General features: G+C 41.3%; 1 protein-coding gene across 1 annotated transcript in view; it reads left to right on the forward strand.

The window, feature by feature from the left end:
• Nucleotides 1–22909, forward strand: part of LOC126268032 (uncharacterized) — a 107329-nt gene that overhangs the window by 19012 nt on the left and 65408 nt on the right. The window lies entirely within an intron of this gene.

Consider the following 22909-nt stretch of genomic DNA (forward strand, 5'->3'; position numbering starts at 1 on the left):
AGTTGATTCGCGTTTGAGAGAGTAAGTCCTTATCTTATTATAAGAATAAGTGCGCTGGCATGACTGTATTTCCTAGTGTTTTGTACAATGAATTTCATTCCCCGTGTAAAAATTCCCGTAGTCTATGTACACACAGTAAGTGGGTGAATGAAAGTCTCTTCTCTTTTATGTTACTTGTGTAAATATTAAGTACAGACTAGACATAATGTTCCCCTTTTTGAAACATGGTGTGCATCAATTTATTCGAATACGGGTGTGACACAAGTCACATCAATGATTATTTCTGCAGTAACGCATAGAAATTACTTAAAATCTTTATTTTAAAACCACACTGATGTGATGCATTCGAAGAAAATAACGTCTTCCGCCCCGTCCCCTGTTCTTTCGATTCCACATGTTCAAAAATAATATACACTTTTAATTCTCTTCCATTGGTATGACCACACTCATGTATGGTATTATTTAGGTTTTAATAGTTGTATTTATAGATGCAAACATCCTAAAACATATCTCACTCTGAAAGCTCTCCATGGCGGAATCAAAAGAGCTGTACCAAAGTTGACAAGATAGTAACAATAGTGTCGTGTTATCTATCCAGTAAGTGTAACATAATATTAAAACCAAAAGAATAATTAAAGATTTGACCTGCATTAAATACCTGATCTGCGAATCTAGTTGCAGAAGTTACTGCTTTCACCTCGAAGCAAGTGTGCGCTTCCGAACACACAATTTTCTCATCACACGTGCTATCACGCAGTGACCTTGGAGCTTTGCTCTTCGATATCGTCGTTTGGAACTAGACGTGTACATTATGCATCATTTGCCTTGGGCCTTTGTCCTACATCAACGCGGGATCGGCCTTGTTACTATAGGTTGGGCGATGTTAGAGGGTGACTGGAAGCCCTTCTTGTCGCCACCCTGTACCCCCTGGGACGGAATTAGTGAACCCCAGCTGCCTGCATCTAGTGCAAGCCAAGAAAGAGTGCGAACGTTTTCAAGTGTCTGTGAGTCATGTAACTCAGGAGGAACGTGGGGACCAGCAAGGTAGGGGGATGTGGAAAATGGCCTAAAAACAACATCCAGCCTGACTGGCGCGCCAGCCCTCACGTTAATCTGCCGGGCGGATACAGTCTCGGGCGCGCTCGCCTACCCGAGTCCAGGAAGCAATGCAACAGCGCCCTCGGCTGGCCTGGCGGATGTAACTAGACGTGTAAAATAAAACAGATAAATGAACTATTCGCTTTCATTTCAAGTGGTGTGCTGGTACAACTATTTTTTAAAGAAATTTTGTTTTCTCGTGGAAAATACCTAACCCAGGTCTAAACAACGCAATATGAAGGAGAATATATAATGTTCATACAAAAACATCTGGCCAGAGGAGAACTTTTACACTCACTAATTGACGTCTGCTTTAGCCAATTTATTTCTGCAGTCTAGTTTTTGTGCAGTTACACCTCGATCGACCAGAATAACTGAATTGAAGGATAATGGTACAAACACAAACATAAGCATCAATGAAATTAACTACTAATAAAAAATATTACAATCATAAAAGACTAAAATCAATAAATAAATAGCTTTATAGTGAGGCACAATGCAACAAAACAGGATTTGACAATGAACCAGTTTTGGCCATATCAAGACACCATACTGCAACTCACTAAAAAAGTGACACTACAACGCCCATCTTGAACAGTTATTGAATAAGCATACTGTCCATAGCTTGCTACTGCGAAACGTGATTGCCGAATCTAATTTTGTCTCTCACAAACAACCGACTTTTGATGTTCTGATTTTAGTCTTCTGTGGTTTTGACTATTATTTTGTGTGTTTGGTAATAGCAGAAAAGTTTTTTGATGATTCTACATTACTTTCCATAAGTGCCATTATGCACAACAGCTTTGCCAGTTATTCTAGACAGTGGGATAATAACCCGAAACCTAGGTCACAAAAATGAATAATTAGGTAACTAAGTGCCGAAAAGTGTGTCATCATGCAGTTATGTTCCACGAAGTACCCACAATTAAGTAAACGGAAATAACTGTGTTGTGATGCTTCCCCAAATTCGTAGAAGTAGAATTTTTTTAAAGCTAACTCCTGTTTCATTCGTTTCCTTGAGACTAGCAGCAGAGTTTCAGTTTCCATTGTTTATAGCGTGGTGAACGCCGTAGATAATTCGGATAGTTCTGAACGTTAAGCGGTTACCACTCGGAAGAATGATCTAGAGGGGAAAATTTCGCATAAATTAGGCAATTAGAGACGAAAAAGTAATTCAGCTACGCAATGACTGAACATAGGAGCAGGGTACTTAAGGTTGGACTAGTATCTGATATTCGATCATCTGGCATAGAGGTAAATTGCCATAGCCACGACACTATTGCACTCCAAAATAGCTGACAGGCCTATCTGGGACAGATATGATGATCTTTCTCGCCACAGGAGTGCCTCACCATCATGCAGAAAGGTCATAAAAACACGTCCTCTGTGTAGATGAATATAGTCATGCTGAAAAATGACACCACGATAACCTCTTATTCGAGGTAACACACGAGGGCGCATGACCGTGATATATCGTTGTATGGTCAGAGTTCTCTCAGTCTCCATCAGCCGTAACCTGTAATCACCCTCGATGGCTCCTCACATCATGGCACCAGGAGTAACACCGCTGTGCCTCCCCGAAACATAGAAACTATTGCAACCCTATCCCATGTCGTCTACTTGCCCACCGACGATGGTCATTTGGGGTCCTGCTGATTCACTATTCATCCTTCCCATCTCGGCACCACTCCGAACGCAACTATCTGTGTTGAGCTTTCAATGGCACCCTACACATGGGATGGCAGTTACCTATTCTGGCTGCTGCTGGTCGCTGACCAATGCTGCGAAATAACACAAATTGTTGTAGTGAGTGCTTTACTTGTTACCAGTTTATAGGGGCAGCTGTAAAGGTGTTGGATATCCTCGGTGCACAATACGGCAACCTCACCTAGTGGCGATCGCACGTGGACTGCCGACACCTTGATGACGAATATACCTACCCTCAATTCCCAAGCAGTTCTCAAAGCTGAATATTGTGCTATTTGACCAGCCGGCAAATCGGCCAATTGAAGACCCACAAAGAGCCCCTTTCAACCTCTTTCAGCTGCTGATAATGCTGTCTGACAAAAGTACAAGGCAGGGAAATCAGGACGCACTCAATGTAAAGACACTTCAGCTATCAAGATATTAGCAGTAAATTTTCAGAGTGTTCAGAATGAAGTTCCTGAATTTACTGCCCTCCAGGAAACGTGTGGTGTGCAAATTATTCTCGGGACTGAGACCTGGCTGAGTCCTGAGATAGGAAGTTCTGAAATATTTAGTGAGGGTTTGAACGTGTCTCGGAAAGACAGATTAGATGCTGTAGTAGGTGGTGTCTTCATTGCAGTTGACAAAAATATTGTGTCTCCTGAGGTCGAAGTAGAATGTGATTGTGAATCTCGTACAGATTCCCGTATGGAAGAAATAGTGATAGACATCCCTGGGGTTGTGAAGCAGCTGAATGGGTTGAAAATAAATAAATCGCCAGGTCCTGATGGGATTCCAATTCGGTTTTAGAGAGAGTACTCTACTGCATTGGTTCCTTACTTAGCTTGCATTTATCTCTTGCCAAACGTAAAGTCCCGAGCGACCGTAAAAAAGCGCAGGTTACGCCTGTTTATAAGAAGGGTAGAAGGACGGACCCTCAAAATTACAGACCAATATCCTTGACATCGGTTTGTTGCAAGATTCTCGAACATATTCTCAGTTCGAATGTAATGAATTTCCTTGAGACAGCACGGCTTTAGAAAGCATCGCTCCTGCGAAACGCAACTTGCCCTTTTTTCACACAATATCTTGCGAACCATGGATGAAGGGTATCAGACAGATGCCATAGTCCTTGACTTCCGGAAAGTGTTTGACTCAGAGCTCTGTGGGGCGGCGGTTGGAATAATTGTATATTAAATGTTTTCTCTTTACCGGCCGATTAGCAACATATGTGGGGCGGTGGGTGGAATATTTGCTATAAAATGTTCCTATTATTTATTTATATGCTGTTGTTTGCCGTTCTCAACACTGGCTCTCTAACTACAGTATGGGCAACCAGAAAGTGATGATCAAAACGTGAAGCCTGTAATTAGAATTTCTAGTGCCCACTTTATCTGAGAAATACAATTATAACTACAGCTTATAGCTCTGAGGAATTATGAGATTGTCTGGGATTCATAATCAAAAAGCCATTCTCTCTAAAATGTTCACTATATTCTGAAAGTCACAGACGAAAAAGAAGCCACACAATCCAACTACCAGAGCAGTTCAGAGTGTTAAGCGCTGATGCAATTACAACTGTTGAAATTAAATGTTTAAGTGAATGGTCGCCATGATTCGATGATAATGTTCATCAAACGCCATGCTAAATAATCGTCCAGCGGCGGCTCGCGAAAATACGACATAGGCAAACTGAAGACAGATCATTAAAGTCATTCCAGAATTAACACTTCACTCGAAAACGATTTCATGGTTATCGTATCCCAAGTAACTTATTACAGCATCCCAGGCTGTTTATAGCAATGGTACAGATGCGATGCGACACCCGGCACAGGTGGTGCGCTAATCAGCATCTGGAGAGAACTGGGGCCTTCCTCTATTGCGCAGAGTTCTTATACATAAAGCCGCGGTGCGGTCGGCTAAGGGAACACCTGATCAAATCCACTCTCCCAAGTAGCGGCTGGGCTAGTAATGCACCACTGAAGTTATCGAATAAATCATTGCTTCCTTTGCTGATGGCTGATGAAGCTCCCAATTTAAATGTGCAGTTAGCATACAGGTAAGTAATCATAATAAAAGTCTGATGTGGCTAAATCAAATATTTTGGGCGAGAGCATTAATTTAATTCCACTACACGCAGTAAACTATCTCTGAACTTGCTCTTTGGAGATATGCTATCGCTATAGTTTTATAGTTATTCAGTTGAAACTTCTTACATCTTTATGATTATAGCGGATTTCCTTTCTACTTAAATTTAAACATCCTAGCCTTATTTATTCGCATACTTAATCTGTCTTGCTTCCTTAATTTCTAAGACAAAAACCCGAAAAATCATAAATTACAACTAAAATTTTAATTTGTGAGATCCAGAATACTGCTTCTACTAAATTATAATGCAAAAGGAATCTAAATATAATCTTTTAAGTTTCTAGCTCTTTTTTGTTGCGCCAATGATTTTTACAGAAGAATGTCAAAATTTCGAAAATGGTTAAAGTTATTGAACTGATATTCACTACATATTGATTTAGTATTACTCCTGACATGCTAGAAACGTTTCAGGTTATTTACTTGATTTTTAAAGTATTGCACAACATTTATGACATCACAGCTAGTTACAACAGACTAGGCTGGCACACAATGGAAAGACTGATGTGAATTTTATAAGGCGTGAGTATGCTGCTTCCCTACATCAGCCTCTACTTAATTTTTTTTAATGTAATCATCATCATCATCATTTAAGAGTGATTATGCCTTTCAGCGTTCAGTCTGGAGCATAGCCCCATTATACAATTCCTCCATGATCCCCTAGTCAGTGCCAACATTGGTGCCTCTTCTGATGTTAAACCTATTACTTCAAAATCATTCTTAACCGAATCTAGGTACCTTCTCCTTGGTCTGCCCCGACTCCTCCTACCCTCTACTGCTGAACCCATGAGTCTCTTGGGTAACCTTTCTTCTCACATGCGTGTAACATGATCCCACCATCTAAGCCTGTTCATCGTGACTGCTACATCTATAGAGTTCATTCCCAGTTTTTCTTTGATTTCCTCATTGTGGACACCCTCCTGCCATTGTTCCCATCTGCTACTACCTGCAATCATCCTAGCTACTTTCATGTCCGTAACCTCAACCTTGTTGATAAGGTAACCTGAATCCACCCAGCTTACGCTCCCATACAACAAAGTTGGTAGAAAGATTGAACGGTGCACAGATAACTTAGTCTTGGCACTGACTTCCTTTGTGCAGAAGAGAGTAGATCGTCGCTGAGCGCTCACTGCATTATCTTTGCTACACCTCGCTTCCAGTTCTTTCACTATGTTGCCATCCTGTGAGAATAAGCATCCTAAGTACTTGAAACCATCCACCTGTTCTAACTTTGTTCCTCCTATTTGGCACTCAATCCGTTTATATTTCTTTCCCACTGGCATTACTTTCGTTTTGGAGATGCTAATCTTCATACCATAGTCCTTACATTTATGATCTAGCTCTGAATTATTACTTTGCAAACTTTAAATCGAATCTGCCATCACAACTAAGTCATCCGCATATGCAAGACTGATTATTTTGTGTTCACATGTCTTAATCTCACCCAGCCAGTCTATTGTTTTCAACATATGACCCATAAATAATATGAACAACAGTGGCGACAGGTTGCAGCCTTGCCTTACCCCTGAAACTACTCTGAACCATGAACTCAATTTACCATCAACTCTAACTGATACCTGACTATCCATGTAAAGACCTTTAATTGCTTGTGGTTCATGGTGTGAGTTCCTGTAATCATGTCCTAATTCAGGAACCACGGGCAATGTATGATTAGCCAAGTAAGTGGTCCCGACAGTCAGGATACCAGTTACTTTGGAATAAGGCAGCGCATGTCAGACATATTCTGAGTCATGGCCACCTTTGTGCTCATACGGCAAACACTACCAAATCCACCGCTTAGTCCCTCAACCGTTAGGGGTAATACCCAATGGGACTGGGGGCAAATAAGGCTAGCAACCTGCTTCCCTGGTACTTTAAATATGATGCTGGCAACAATCAGAGCAAAATGCCTCTGACCTTTGGAGGTGACGGAGTTCCACCTCTAACGGACAAACCAGGGACTTCTAAGATACGACTTGGCAAACAAATGGTAATGAGATGGGGAGCTATTAATATCAATGGGGGCTACCCTGGGAAGAAGGTAGAGCTGGCAGAGGCTGCAAGTAAGATGGGGCTGGACATTTTAGCTGTTAGTGACATTCGGGTAAGGGGTGAGAAAGAAGAGGAAGTGGGAGAATACAAGGTCGACCTGTCAGGAGTCAAAGCAGGAATAGCACAATGGGGTATAGGGCTTTACATCAGGAAAGAAATGGAACCCAGCGTAGTTGCAATAAGGTATGTAAACGAATGACTGATATGGGTAGATTTGACAGTGTCTAGCAAGAAAATAGGACAGATCAAGATAAGATGGATAGTTTGTATAAGGCACTAATTGATGTAGTTGTTAGAGTAAAGGACAAGGACAGTGTTCTGCTCATGGGTGATTTTAACGCCAGGATTGGAAATCGAACAGAAGGGTATGAAAAATTATGGGTAAATTTGGAGAGGATATGGAGGCCAACAGGAACGGGAAACAACTCTTGGATTTCTGTGCCAGTATGGGCTTAGTAATCACAAACTCCTTTTTTAAACATAAGAACATTCACCGGTATACTTGGGAAGGCAGGGGAACCAGATCTGTCATTGACTATATAATAACAGATCAGGAATTCAGGAAGGCTGTGAGGGACACACGTGTATTCAGGGGATTCTTTGATGACACAGATCATTATTTAATCTGCAGTGAAATTGGGATTGTGAGGCCAAAAGTGCAGGTGGTCAGGTCCATATGTAGGAGGATAAGAACGGAGAAACTTTAGGATAAGGAAATCAGGCACAAGTACATAACAGCTATCTCAGAAAGGTACCAGTTAGTTGAATGTAGTCAATTACAGAAATTGGAAAAGGAATGGTTCAAAATGGTTCAAATGGCTCTGAGCACTATGGGACTTAACTACTCTGGTCAGCAGTCCCCTAGAACTTAGAACTACTTAAACCTAACTAACCTAAAGACATCACACACATCCATGCCCGAGGCAGGATTCGAACCTGCGACCGTAGCAGTCGCGCGGTTCCTGACTGCGTGCCTAGAACCGCTAGACCACCGCAGCCGGCGGAAAAGGAATGGACAAGGTACAGGGACACAGTACTAGAAGTAGCTAAAGAATGTCTTGGAACAGTAGTGTGTAAAAGCAGGAAGAAGCAAACTGCTTGGTGGAATGACACAGTCAAGACAGTCTGTAAAAGGAAAAAGAAAGTGTATCATACTCGAACTCAGGTAGACAGAGAAAGTTATGTTGAAGAAAGAAACAAAGCCAAACTGATAATTGCAGCATCCAAGAAGAAATCTTGGGAAGACCTGTAAACAGGTTGGAGACTATGGGTCAAGCTGCTGGAAAACCATTCTGGAGTGTAATTAGCAGTCTTCGAATGGGAGGTAAGAAGGAAATAACAAGTATTTTGGACAGGTCAGGTAAACTGCTGGTGAATCCTGTGGATGCCTTGGGCAGATGGAAGGAATATTTTGAAGAGTTGCTCAATGTAGGTGAAAATACGATCAGTAATTGTTTCAGATTTCGAGGTAGAATGGGATAGGAATGATGTCAGAAATACGATCACATTTGAGGAAGTGAAGAAAATGGTCAATAGGTTGCAGTGCAACAAAGCAGCTGGAGTGGATGAAATTAAGTCGGAACTCATCAAATACAGTGGAATGTCAGGTCTTAAATGGCTACACAGGATAATTGAAATGGCCTGGGAGTCGGGACAGGTTCCATCAGACTGGACAAAAGCAGTAATCACATCAATCTTTAAACATGGAAACAGAAAAGATTTTAACAACTACAAAGGTATCTGTTTAATCAGCGTTGTGAGTAAAATCTTCTCAGGTATTGTTGAAAGGAAAGTGCGAGTATTATTTGAGGACCAATTGGATGAAAATCAGTGTAGGTTTATGCCTCTTAGAGGTTGTCAGGACCAGATCTTTAGCTTACTGCAAATAATGGAGAAGTGTTATGAGTGGAACAGGGAATTCTATCTATGCTTTATAGATCTAGAAAGGCATATGACCGGGTTCCTAGGAGGAAGTTATTGTCTGTTCTACGAGATTATGGCATAGGAGACAAACTTTTTGAATGTAAGTGTGAAAAAAATTAATTACAAAAAGGGAGCAAGAGAACAGCTTAGCTGCCTATGAAAATTAAAATTGAAATGTAAACATATAGAAATATTAAAAGAAAACTTATTACCTACTTCAATTATTTAAATTGCTGGCATGTTCACTGCCTAATAAGCAACATTATCACTCAAAATTTAAGCAAAATCAATGAAACACTTTGGCATACATATTGCCTTAGACAGACAAACACATAAAATATGTAAAATTATGAAAATCTTAAATCCATTAAATACATTTTTACAATCACAAAGTCAAAGAAACAGATAATTATATCTTAGCAGTCTTTTCTAAACCTGAAAGAAAATTTCACAAATCATGACAATTTCATTTTTACACATGTGGTTGTAGCCGCTTTGGCTGGCGTTCCACACTTCCATTCACAAGGGTAGAGGAGGGGAAGTTGCTATGGTGTGCGTCCTTCAGGTTCACTCTAAATTACATGGGAAAGGGGAGGGGTCACTGTGAGTTGTGTCCAAGTCACTCCACGCTTTCACGCAGCTACCAGGCTGCCATCATCTGGTTTGTCCTGAAGAACAAACAAAAAGAGTGCCTCAGACTCTGTTCACTTAATATCTAAGGGTGGGTCACAATGAAATGGGGATATATACATTTTATCTTTCAATATGTTACTGGAACAAAGTTAATAGAACTTTTCCAATTTTACTCTTGCGGTTACTTAACTGTCATAAAATCGATAAACAAATGGCTCAAAACGCTGTTAGTCAGGTACTAGAGAAAATTTGTGCCCAAGGCATACAATCATAAATCCTATATAATTTTGAATTTATTATTTCTGGGCCAGAACACTGAACCAATGTTCGGTACATTCTTGATACATTTGTATTTTATTTACTTAGCTGACTCATCTTCGATTACCTTATTCTTAGAGATAGTATGAGTATATTTGATTAGTAGTTGTCTTCTCAGCTTCTTTGTATATGTGAGTAACTTGTGGTAATAGTACAGTTATGAGTGTTCAAAACACACTACGTGTAGAAGACTTCAACATCCACTTATTGGTCCTCTGCTGCTTTGTCAGTTCCACATCTGTAATTATGTACTTACTTCATCGAAGTGTATTTATGCTGAGCTATAAATAATGTTTCACGTCTGCCATTATGTTACTCAATTATGTTGCTAGTGTATGTACTTATTTAACACTCACACTATTAAAAAAATGTAACGCATAGGATAGCACATTTATTTCATATCTGTAGTGTTTTGCAGCTGATCACTTTGCTCACGTGGCAATCCATTTCTACTCGATCGGACGCTGAAACCACAGGTAGTCTCTCTCGACCTACCACTAAAGTGTATTAAGTAATTATGGACGAGCGTAATGCTAAATTCCTTAAACCTATAGTACACCATTAGCTGCTCTGTCTCATCTAACATAAGGGTACCTATGGTCGCATTTACGCCTCCAACTCATAACCTCAATACGTTTAGGTGTGTTCTGTCACACACTACACCAAATAACAGCCAGCTCCAACCTTATAAATATTTCAAGAGCGTGTCCTTCACGTCTCAACCACAAACACTGTTCATTTCCATTACACTGCAATTCCTTGCTACACAAGGTATGTTCATTCTTACAACTCATCTGCATATTTTTCATAACACTAAACAATGTGCTTTCTACTATTAATTAGTAAGCTGTACAGCATACAATAGGTTTCACTGCCATTTCAGATCCTGCTTGTACACGAATTTGTGTATCTTTTTAAATTACTGTTGGTGGAACATTTCCAATAAAACAACAACTGTGTACTTATAATATTACCAGGGTTCTATACATACTTGTTACTCAAATACCTTTGTATCTTAATTACATCATACTTCTCCATTGTTTATGTCACTGTTAGGATTGTCACATTAGATATTTTCTTCACTAATCGGTGGATAGAATGGTTACAGAACTCATGGCTTGATAGCCATGACAGAAAATTTTAGTATTGCAAAGAAGGAGTCGAAACTTTGGTAGATAGGAAAGATAAAGAATGAGTGAGACCTGAAAGGAAATATCTCACACAGCTGGGACTGCACAGCTGCCACACTGTGTAGAGATTACAGAACAACCTCCTCCCTACAGAATTCATTTACTACCTATGAACTTCTTTAGGTCGATCACGTTCCTGAGACCTAATAGCTTTTTACTCTTAGGTTACTCTAGCCTAACTACATGTTTATCAATAAAAGGTACCGTAATTACTCCGGTTATCGGCAAGACCAATTTTAACTGGTTTCTTTCAAAGTCAACAACACTCTGAAATTTCGACAAAAAATCTATGCCAATTAAAACCTCAATACTGAGATTGTTTACGATTAAGCATGGATGATCAATTAAATTATCATTAATATCGAAGGGCAGCAAAACTTCTTGCTTTACCGTTTTTTACACCTTGCCAGTAGTACCAATTATTCTTAGTCCTGATAGCCTCATTACTGTAAGTTTGTCTTTACCAGGTATGCATCAAATAAGGACTGAGATATTGCACTCACCTCACTTCCACTGTCTAAGAGGCAACGTACTTTGATGCCCAACATATTCACTATTATTATAGGGTGGCTGATTCTAGTTTGTACAGGTGGTTCCTCAAACTCATTCAATAGTTCCTTTTGGATTTGTCTCCAACTAAAGTGATCGACATCTGTTTTCATTACATTATATCAAAGTGTGTAGGGGTTTCCTGAATTACATTTCCAGCTGCCTTTTCCAGTCGGACTATTAACTTCAAACCGAAACACTGCACGACTTCATTACATTTAGTTTGCTGAACATGACCCAAATTACTGTAGTCTGAACGATTCTGCGCCTCCAGACCGGGCATAACACTAGTTAGAGCTAAACCACTTTCACTATTATCGTCGGGTTCCTTCTCAAGTGACAACTGGTCACAGCTACTGGGTTCATCGACCCCAAACAAGCTATCCTCTACATTCTCACTTACCTCCTGTCATAAATCTATTAGTACAGTATCAAAATCCTGCACAGGAACTTTAGATAAGAGCACATCATCCTCATCGTACATATAGGCATTAATTTCTTCTGCTTCTTCACCTGACAATGCAGTGTTTTGTGGTTCCTCCCTACCGTTACACTGCTGCGCCTTCTCTTCCTCTTCCCACTTAGAAAGTGTCTCTAACACGGTCTCTATTAAATACTGTGAGTGATCTAATAATTCTGCTGTGCCGGCCGCGGCGGTCTCGCGGTTCTAGGCGCGCAGTCCGGAACCGTGCAACTGCTACGGTCGCAGGTTCGAATCCTGCCTCGGGCATGGATGTGTGTGATGTGCTTAGGTTAGTTAGGTTTAAGTAGTTCTAAGTTCTAGGGGACTAATGACCACAGCAGTTGAGTCCCATAGTGCTCAGAGCCATTTGAACCATTTTTTTAATTCTGCTGTATCCTTAGATGCTACCGATCACTCATCCACATGTTCAGTCTAAGTATCCTGATCTGTCTTACCAATTACTGTAATTACTGGCTTAGGAAAAGTAACCGCCTGGTGAGCACCAGTGTCCTCATAGACGGAAACTAGTTTTCCTCCCTCGGCGTACTACGGTTTCCTTCATTTCCATTACAGTTACCTGGCACAGCATTGCTTTCCGCACTGTTGTTTACCTGCATAATTTTGTTCGGAACAAAATTACTATCATTTTGATTCCATTGTTGGTTCTGATAATTATTTCTCCAATTCCTACCTCTCTTAGGACGGCGAACATTTACTGTTCTGATGTTTACATTGCCATTCTGCTCGATCTTAAAATTACTACTAGTGTTATTACCATTTCTGTTATTACGTGATGAGTAGCATCAGTTTTGATTGCATCTACTTCTGCTTGATATATGTTTACTTTTATATTAACATCTTTAAACCTATCTGAGCACAGTTCAGATTTCGCCTCGATCTTTTCTGTTAACTTGTGCTCCAGCTTCGCAACTACGATTTGGAAGTCTTTGCGAACCTCAGCAACTTCGAATTTTACTGTTTTATACATTTCAAAAAATTGTTGAGCAACCTTTTTCTTAATATCCTCATGGTTGTAATCAATTTTATAGTTCAAACTGTCCAGATCCTCTTTCAACTTATTGCAACAAGCCTTGAAGGTATTGTCCATTGCCTCCAATCGCTTATTAAAATTAGTTTGGCTGGCCACAATCTCATACTTTAATCCAGCATTACTGTTTTTGACCTCAGTTATTTCAGACTTTAATTCAGCGGTCATTTTAGCATTACTGGCTGACATTTTCGCATTACTGCTTTTGACCTCAGTTATTTCAGACTTTAAGTCAGCATTACTGGTAACTATTGCTTGTAATATAACATTTAAATCAATAGCCCCAGTATCTTTGGGTTGCTCATTAGCTAGCTTTTTATCACACTCAGGTGACGAAAAACTAGCTCCAATACCAGAATCATCAAAACTAAATGAAACTTCTGATTGATCAGTAATATCTAACTTCTCTTTCTTAAACTCTACCATTTCTGATGACTGTTTCATTTTTAATTCATCAGAGAAACTATCATCCAACAAATTAACAATTTATGATTTCTGCTTTACTACAGGGGTCTCTATTATTGAATCATTGCCCCTTTTCACACTACTGTCAGGAGACAACACTTCATATTTCACTTTAACATTACTATTTTCATGCATATTTACACTTGAAACGTTGTCTGGATTTACAGATCCCTCAACAGACATAGGTTATGATTTAAGTTTAACCTCAGTTTCTTTTCGCGGTTCCGTCGCCGACCGTTTTTTTAGTGCAGGTTAGTAAAATTTTTAACAGCTTTTCACTTAACTTAGTTCCTTCTGCACGACGTATGGCGTTGCCGGCGCGGCGTACCAGGATTACTGATGCGACGTGGCGCGTTGAACTGCAGACGGCACTTCGACGGCTGCTGAGTGTTTGCGTGGCCGCAACTGCAGGCGGGGCTCCGGTTGCTCAGGCGGACGACTGCGGTGAGGCGAAACTGGCTTCTCGCGATGTCGGCAGCGCCGCTGGACTCAGTGCCAGCTCCGTCATTCCAGATGCGTTGTTAATCCAATTGCGTCGTCCACTTACACACGTAACACTATCACTGTTCTATTACTCAGTTGTGTGTCGCATTTCACTCCCGAATCCGAATATTTAAAAATCACTTTCACTTTTACTCACTTTCTTTCCTGGCCGATGCATCATATGTGGGGCGACGGGTGGAATTATTTGTGAATATATGTTTTGTATTTCCCGGACGATGCACCATATGTGGGGTGGCGGGTGGAATAATTGTATATTAAATGTTTTGTCTTTCCCGGCCGATTAGCAACAGATGTGGTGGGTGGAATATTTGTTATAAAAATGTTCCTATTATTTATTTATATGCTGTTGTTTGCCGTTCTCAACACTGGCTCTCTAACTTCAATATTGGCAACCAGAAAGTGATTATTAAAACGTGAAGCCTGTAACTAGAATTCCTAGTGCCCACTTCATCTGAGAAATACAATTATAGCTACAGCCTAAAGCTCTGAGGAATTAGGAGATTGTCTGGGATTCATAATCAAAAAATATTGCCCAACATTTATAACGTCAGAGCTAGTTACAGCGGACTAGGCTGGCACACAATGGAAAGACTGATGTGAATTTTATTGGGCGTGAGTATGCTGTTTCCCTACAGCCAAACAGCAGACTCCTAACTAAGGTACGAGCATATGGGATTGGTTCCCAAGTATGTGAGTGGCTCGAAGACTTCTTAGGTAATAGAATCCAGTACGTTGTCCATGGTGGTGAGTGTTCATCGGGGATGAGGGTATCATCTGGAGTGCCCCAGGGAAATGTAATAGGTCCGCTGTTGTTTTCTATCTACATAAATGATCTTTTGGATACGGTGGATCGCCATGTGCCTCTGTTTGCTGATGATGCTGTGGTGTACGGGAAGGTGTCGTCTTTGAGTGACTGTAGGAGGATACAAGATGACTTGGACAGGATTTGTGATTGGTGTAAAGAATGGCAGCTAACTCTAAATATAGATAAATGTAAATTAACGCAGATGAATAGGAAAAAGTATCCTACAATGTTTAAACACTCCATTAGTAGTGTAGCACTTGACACAGTCATGTCGCTTAAATATTTGGGCGTAACACTGCAGAGTGATATGAAGTGGGACGAGCATGTAATGGCAGTTGTGGGGAAGGCGGATAGTCGTCTTCGGTTCATTGGTAGAATTTTGGGAAGATGTGGTTCATCTGTAAAGGAGACCCCTTATAGAACACTGATACGACCTATTCTTGAGTACTGCTCGAGCGCTTGGGATCCCTATCAGGTCGGGTTGAGGAAGGACATGGAAGCAATTCAGAGACGGGCTGATAGATTTTTACTGGTAGGTTTGATCAGCACGCGAATGTTACGGAAATGCTTCAGGAACTCGGGTGGGTGTCTCTAGAGACAAGGAGGCGTTCTTTTCGTGAATCGCTACTGAGGAAATTCAGAGAACCAGCATTTGAGGCTGACTGCAGTTCAATTTTACTGCTGCCAACTTACATTTCGCGGAAAGACCACAAAGATAAGATAAGAGGGATTAGGGCTCGTACAGAGGCATACAGGCAGTCATTTTTCCCTCGTTCTGTTTGGGAGTGGAACAGGGAGAGAAGAGGCTAGTTGTGGTACGAGGTATCCTCCACCACACACCGTATGGTGGATTGCAGAGGATGGATATAGATGTAGACATGTCTTCTGTGTGCTTTACAGTGATGACTAGCATATGTCGCTCCTTATAACCCTACCAGGCCTGGTAACAACAGTAAACAAGAACAACACGAATGCACTCTGGTGACAATTCTGCCTGTCACACAGTATTACAACTCTAATCACTTACATGTTCGCTGATGGTGTGTACGCTGTAATGAGCCCATGTCTTCTGGTGTTTGTGTGTGTGTGTGTGTGTGTGTGTGTGTGTGTGTGTGTGTGTGTGTCTGTGCGTCTGCATGTGTGGAAGGTAGACCGACTGAATGGGCATAATAATCTCCCCTTTCCCCCACAGTGCTACAATTTATAGCAACAAGGAGCAGTAACAGGAAAATGAGACAAATCTGTTTAACATTTCAAACGTAATCGCCACAACTGTTAATACAAACATCGAAAGAAATTTTTCATCACCTTGATTCCGAGAGTTATGGGACGTGTACAGAAAACTGGAATAGAGCTCGACATAAACGTCATTGCCGCCTTTTTTCTCTCATCTAAACCAAACATTGTATGTGACACTTCCACATGCCTGTTCTCGTCGTGGAATACTGTCCACAAGTTAATCTTGGCACTGTTGGTCCACATTGTTCCACTCCTCAACGGCGATTCGGCGTGATCCCTCACACAGGTTGGTAGGTAACGGCGCCCATAAATAGCCCTTTTCAATCCACCCCAGGCATGTTCAATAGGATTCATGTCTGGAGAACATGCTGACCATTCTAGTCGAGCGATGTCGTTATCCTGTAGGAAGTCATTCACAATATGTGCACGATGGAGACGCGAATTGTCGTCCGTGAAGACGAATGCCTTGACAGTTTGCTGCCGATATGGTTGCTCTATCGGTCAGAGGATGGCATTCACGTATCGTACAACCGTTACGGCACCTTCCATGACCACCCGCGGCGTACGTCGGCCCCGTATAATGCCATCCCAAATCACCAGGGAACCTCCACCTTGCTGCACTCACTGGACAGTGGCTAAGGCGTTCAGCCTGACCGGCTTTCCTCCAAACATGTCTCCGACGATTGTCTTGTTGAAGGCATATTCGACACTCATGGGTGAAGAGAACGTGACGCCAATCCTGAGCGGTCCATTCGGCATATTGTTGGACCCATCTGTACCGCGCTGCATGGAGTCGTGGTTACAATGATGGACCTCGCCATGGACGTCAGGAATGAAACTGCGCATCATGCAGCCTTTTGCTCACAGTTTAGTTGTAATACGACGTCCTGTGGCTGCACGAAAAGCATTATTAAACATGGTGGTGTCACTGTCAGGGTTTCTCCTAGCCAGAATCCGTAGGTAGCGGTCATCCAACGCAGTAGTAGCCCTTGGGCGGCCTGAGCGAGACATGTCATCGACGTTCCTGCCTTTCTATATCTCCTTCTTGTCCGAACAACGTGCCTTTGGTTCACTCCGACACGCCTGGACACTTCCCTTGTTGAGAGCTCTCCCTGGCACAAAGTAACATTGCGGACGCTATCTAACCGCGGTTTTGACCGTCTAGGCATGGTTGAATTATAGACAATACGAGTCGTGTACCTCTTTTCTAGTGAACTGAGTGGAACTGATCGGCTGTTGGATCCCCCTCCGTCTAATAGGCACTGCTCGTGGATGGTTGTTACATCTTTGGGTGGTTTTAGTGACATCTCTGAACAGTTAAATGGACTGTGTCTGTGATACAATATTCACAGTCAACGTCTATCTTCAGGAGTTCTGGGAACCGGGGTGATGCAAAACTTTTTTTGATGTGTGTACATTTATCCCACCGTGGGACAAGACGGTCAGTGCCTTCATGAAAAAAATGATTCCGGTTGCCAATGTAACTGTGACTGTACCTTAATCGGCACCTCATCTTCCGAAGAAAATCGACGGACAAGAATACCTTTCTTCAGGGGTCCAAAAATGTATAAATCGCTTAGCTTTCAAACAAAACATCTACATCATTCTCGAAACAACTTTCTAACTTGTGGGCGAGCCCGCTCGTTGCCAAGTTTAATCGGATATGGTGCAAAGTGTCCTTGGGGACCTCTTACGCATCCTCCCTACAGTGCGGTCTCTCTCCATGCGATTTATATGTTTTTAGGGCCCTGAAGACATGCATTCGTGGTGCTTTGCTTTGGACGAAGAGTGCACGCCTGGGTATTATCATGGTTCCTTATGCAACCACAAACATTTTTGCATGAAGGCACTGACCTCCTTGTCTCAGTTGTGGCGATTTATTTTGAAATAATAAACAGTTTAATAATTTTTTTTACCGCCTGTCTCGCTTTCATTTGACTCACCTGTATCGTTTAATGTAAACAGATTGAGATACGAAGATTAATTCATCTTTGAAGCATAGCGTTAATCATTTTTGCCATCTACATTTTCAAGGTGCATTAGGTATGTGTAAAATGTTCTAGCAATGCTGTGAATGAAGAGGTACGACAAAGCAGTGAGTTACCCTTGTTAGGACCATTATTTTGCAGATTCATCAAAATCATCTAAAACAGTAATAAATCGTTTCTCTTATGAGAACATTAGCGATGGATTGTGTATTTTTCGAATACCGTTTCTAAAGACATGAGCATTTATTGGATAACACAGGCCAAAGATGGAAGAACTTTAGTGGTGAAAATACCTTGTTATTATGTTTTTTAGGGTGATAAATACAAAAATGATACTTAAAAAACTGTATCACCCACCATTTCTTGTCATTTTACAGTTAAATTTATTAAATTAAGCGATTTTTAAAAGAATTTAACAGCTTGTATATAGTTAAAATAATTTAAAAAAGAGGTGTAATGAATGTAGATGACGTTGGTAGCACTGCTGAAAAACACCTGATGGCAAAAAAAGGTCGATTCTATTTTTGTGTAAACAGATGGTTTTTTGAATACTGTCAACCTAAACTCACTTTCTTGTTTCCATTACATGTGCTCAGTACAATGTCTAATAGTGGTTGTAAAAAATCTGTTGACAGTTTTTGTTATATTTGTCGTGAATTTGTGATTAAAAACACCAGCTAAACATTGCAGCTTTTGTGGATTGGGTTGGGTTATTTGGGGAAGGAGACCAGATAGCGAGGTCATCGGTCACATCGTATGAGGGAAAGATGGGGAACGATGTCGGCCGTGCCAAAAATGGTTCAAATGGCTCTGAGCACTATGGGACTTAACTGCTGTGGTTATCAGTCCCCTAGAAATTAGAACTACTTAAACCTAACTAACTTAAGGACATCACACACATCTATGCCCGAGGCAGGATTCGAACCTGCGACCGCAGCAGTCGCGCGATTCCGGACTGAGCGCCTTAACCGCTAGACCACCACGGCCGAGCCCGGCCGTGCCCTTTCAGAGGAACCATCCCGGCATTTTCTTGGAGTGATGTAGGGAAATCACGGAAAACCTAAATCAGGAAGGCCGGACGCGGGATTGGACCGTCGTCCTCCCGAATGCGAGTCCAGTGTCTAACCACTGCGCCACCTCGCTCGGTGCAGTTTTTGTGAAAAGGTTTATGTATCATACCTTGGATCTAAACTTGATCATGATAAATCTTGGGCGCTGCATAAGGTATGTTATGTGTGTGTTGAAGCTCTGAGAAAATGGCCCAAAAAGAAAAAAAAAAGCCTTTAGATTTGCTGGTCCTATGATATGGAGGGAGTCAAGAAATTATTCCAATGATTCCTACTATTGCAGTGTTGATATTACTTGTCATAGTTCGAAAAACAGTAAGGTAATAAGCTACGCTAACCTTCCGTCCGCCATCCGACCAGTAGGGCATGGTGTAGATTTCCCGGTTCCTGAGCCACCAGATGATTTAATTTCTATTCTAACAGAAGTATTTTCCGATGTACAATGTGATTTAGATGAACCAGATGATGATGAATTCCATTGTAACACAGAAAGTCTACAGTCCAAATTGTTTTCTCAGACCAAGCTTAACGATTTGTTTAGGGATCTGGGCTTAAAGAAAGAAAAAGCTGAATTGCTTGGCTCTAGTTTAAAAGAAAAGCACTTACTGGCAATTGTAACCAGCATATACATTTATAGAAAGAGAGCGCTGCAATTTTCCAAGTTTTTTCTACTATCAAATTTCAATCCCCTATCTCAATTAAAGTTGTGTTTCTATTAACGACCTATATAACTCACTTTATCTCACCTAGCATCTTCCATCCGTTCTTGGTCTACAGAGCATATAAACATGTACTACTGTTTCGATTGTTAGCTTTGGATCTATCTCGTCTACAATAATACGTTCCCTATACTGTTCCTAATAACTCATCTTCTTCCCAGTTTCCTTATTCATTGTTAAACGTACTCCAACATTACTCATATTTGATTTACACACCTGAACAGAAGTCCCGTTCTTTTAGTTGCAACGCTTTCATAATTCCCTTTGTGTCTTCTTCAGGCTACTCATTTCTCGTTTTAAATTCTCTAACGTACTGTATGAGCCGTGCTCTGCTCGTGTTCATGCCGTTTATTGTCTGTCATCTTCTCTTACTGTAGTGCTGCCTCGTTTTCTAATTCCATTTACTAGCGTCACTAACTTCCTGCCTTACCTGCCGTGAGTGACACCAGCAGCCCTTTTCGATAAGTGCACTGTCGTACCATCTCTGGAGCGACTGGTAGTATTTCTGGGTCGTCATGTTTATGGAGTTGAGTCCGGATGCGGCAGTAGTGAAGTCGTGGATGGGCCTCTGGCGACACACCTGAACTGCCCAACAGAAGGAGACTGGAGCGGGAGCGACCGTTGGTTGGTCGTTCGGTCGGTCGTCTCGTCGGCCGACGTGTATTTGGTCCTTTGACCGTTTCTGGACCTAGGCTGTCAGTCGGTTGGGGCAGAGCAGCGAGGAAATCTCCTTGGCGCGTCGTGAGGCCGGAGCCGCTGGCGGCGTGCACTCGCGGCTGGAGTTGTGAGGCGCTTCTTCCAAGAGCTACGAAGTTCTTCGCCCACATACTATCAAGCTTCAACTGCTATCACATCTCTTGCTTTGATCCTGGATGTCGCTTTCTGGGAGATTCCTGCGAGCAACAACATGTGTGCATTGAAGTCGCCTAGAATTGCAGCTGTCTTCCTGTGTGGTGACTAAGTTAATTTAATTCATTCCTTCATAATGAAGTGTACCAGCGGTATCTTCTGCCTTGTGGCAATTGACGTTCCGGTTACCTGCCCTGGTCACTGACATAGTTTTTGGCAGTGTATTTTCCTTGTCGTGTTAATGCTGTCCAGCAAGGTATGTAGTTCGACAGCTGAGGTGCTGTTGGTAGTTGTGGGCTTTTATTCTGACTCGACTGGAATGGGCACCAGTATACAGAATAGTGAGATATTGACATCTTGTTATTTGCTGGTCGGGTGGAGCAGAACTGATTTGTTGGCTGGTTCGTCGGCTGGCTTTCGGTTGGGTTTTCTTCCGATTAAGAGGTTGTCGGTCTGGCTGCCTGTCTCACCTAAACGTGCATTAGTGCTACCTACCGAGGCCAGTACTTGGAAACTTCTAAGCGCTGCTTCTTGTGTTTTACAGTGATTTCCTTTTTGGACTTAAGTATTCCGTGTGGACTTCAGCTGAGCTTTAGCTTATTAAAATTTCAAGGCCTTTCTTCTTAGGTCTTAAGCCGTAAAAAAATTGTTTCTTGTTTGGTATCTGGCCTTCAGCCGGGTTTCAGCCTTTCAAAACTAAAATTGAAAATTCCTTCTGCGTAGGCCTTAAGCCGTAAATTGGTTTCAAGTTAGTATATGGCCTTCAGCCAAGTTTTCAGCCTTTTCAAATCAAATTAAGCCATAAGAAATATTTTCTGGTTTTTATGCGGCCTTCAGCCGAGTTTTCCAGCTTAAATGAAAATTTCTGGTCTGGGCTTTAAGCCGTGAGATTGTTTGGGTTAAGTATATGGCCTTCAGCCGAGAGTTATGTGAAGCATTTTAGGATAAAGCCTTCAGCCTATTTTAGTTGAAATTTAGAAACTCATCCCTTTAGGCCTTAAGCTGAAAAATTGTTTTCTACGTGGTGTGTGGCCTACAGCCGAGTTTTAATCTCTCTTAATTTAAAAAATTCAAAATCCTTGTCTTGCCCTTAAGTCATAAGATTGTTATTCTTTAGTATGAGGTCTTCAGCCGAGTTTTACACGAAATATTTTAAGAGAAGGCCTTCAGGCTTTTCAAATTAAAAGCTCTTCTTCCAAGGCCTTAAGCCGTTAAATTATTTTGTTGATATGCGGCCTTCAGCCGAGTTTTCAGCCTATTTAGATTAGACTTTGATAATCTTTGTCTCGGCCTTAAGCTGTAACACTGTTCTTGATTAATGTGAGGCCGTCAGCCGAGCTCTATGGGAAAAACTTAAGCTAAGGATTTCAGCCTGTTTATATTGAAGATAAAAAAAAAAAATTCTAAAGAAGTGAAACCTCCACAAGGACTCCTGTACCTCAGTTCCTTGATTAGGCCTTCTCTATGTGGCCTTCAGCCTATCTAAATTAAATCAAAGGAGGTCTGTCGTTAAAACCTTGAGAGTTTTTGATTCTTGCATGTGTGACTGTGTGTCTTAACAAATAAAGTTTATATGTTGACTGCAACTGACAGTAACTTATTTTGGCCCTTTTCCACGAATATAACCGCATCCGCTATGTCCTGCTAGCTCAGGGATTTCACTATAATTTTCCAACCTAACAATATTTTTGGATTGTTTGTTTGTCTTCGTTGTTATAGTCTACTTCAAGTAATTATGTTGGAATGTACCATGAAAGTCAGAGTCGGTGGCTGGTAAATATCTGTGTGACGTGCAAATCGCGCCAATGAGACATTTACCATCAGCGTAATTTGTCGAAATTTGTAGGAACTACTCGTCACCTGAGACAGATTCTGGTGCTTGTCATTAACTGCTAGTACGCCACGCAAAGATTTCATGACAAGATTGCAAATCCAATTTATTCTCAGCTTTTAATTATAATTCGATAGTTCAAAATTATTTTAAGCCTCGCCATGTTTGTCAGGCGAGACATTTTTTACTCCTGAATCATATATCACACAGTTAATTATAATTGGCAAATGACATACTCTAGCCAGAATATACACGGAAGAGCGAAAGAAACTGGTACACCTGCCTAACATCATGTAGAGCCACAGCGAACACGCAGAAGTGCCGCAACAGGACTTAC

The sequence above is a fragment of the Schistocerca gregaria genome, chromosome 4 (genome assembly GCF_023897955.1).
Source record: "Schistocerca gregaria isolate iqSchGreg1 chromosome 4, iqSchGreg1.2, whole genome shotgun sequence".
Taxonomy (NCBI): domain Eukaryota; kingdom Metazoa; phylum Arthropoda; class Insecta; order Orthoptera; family Acrididae; genus Schistocerca; species Schistocerca gregaria.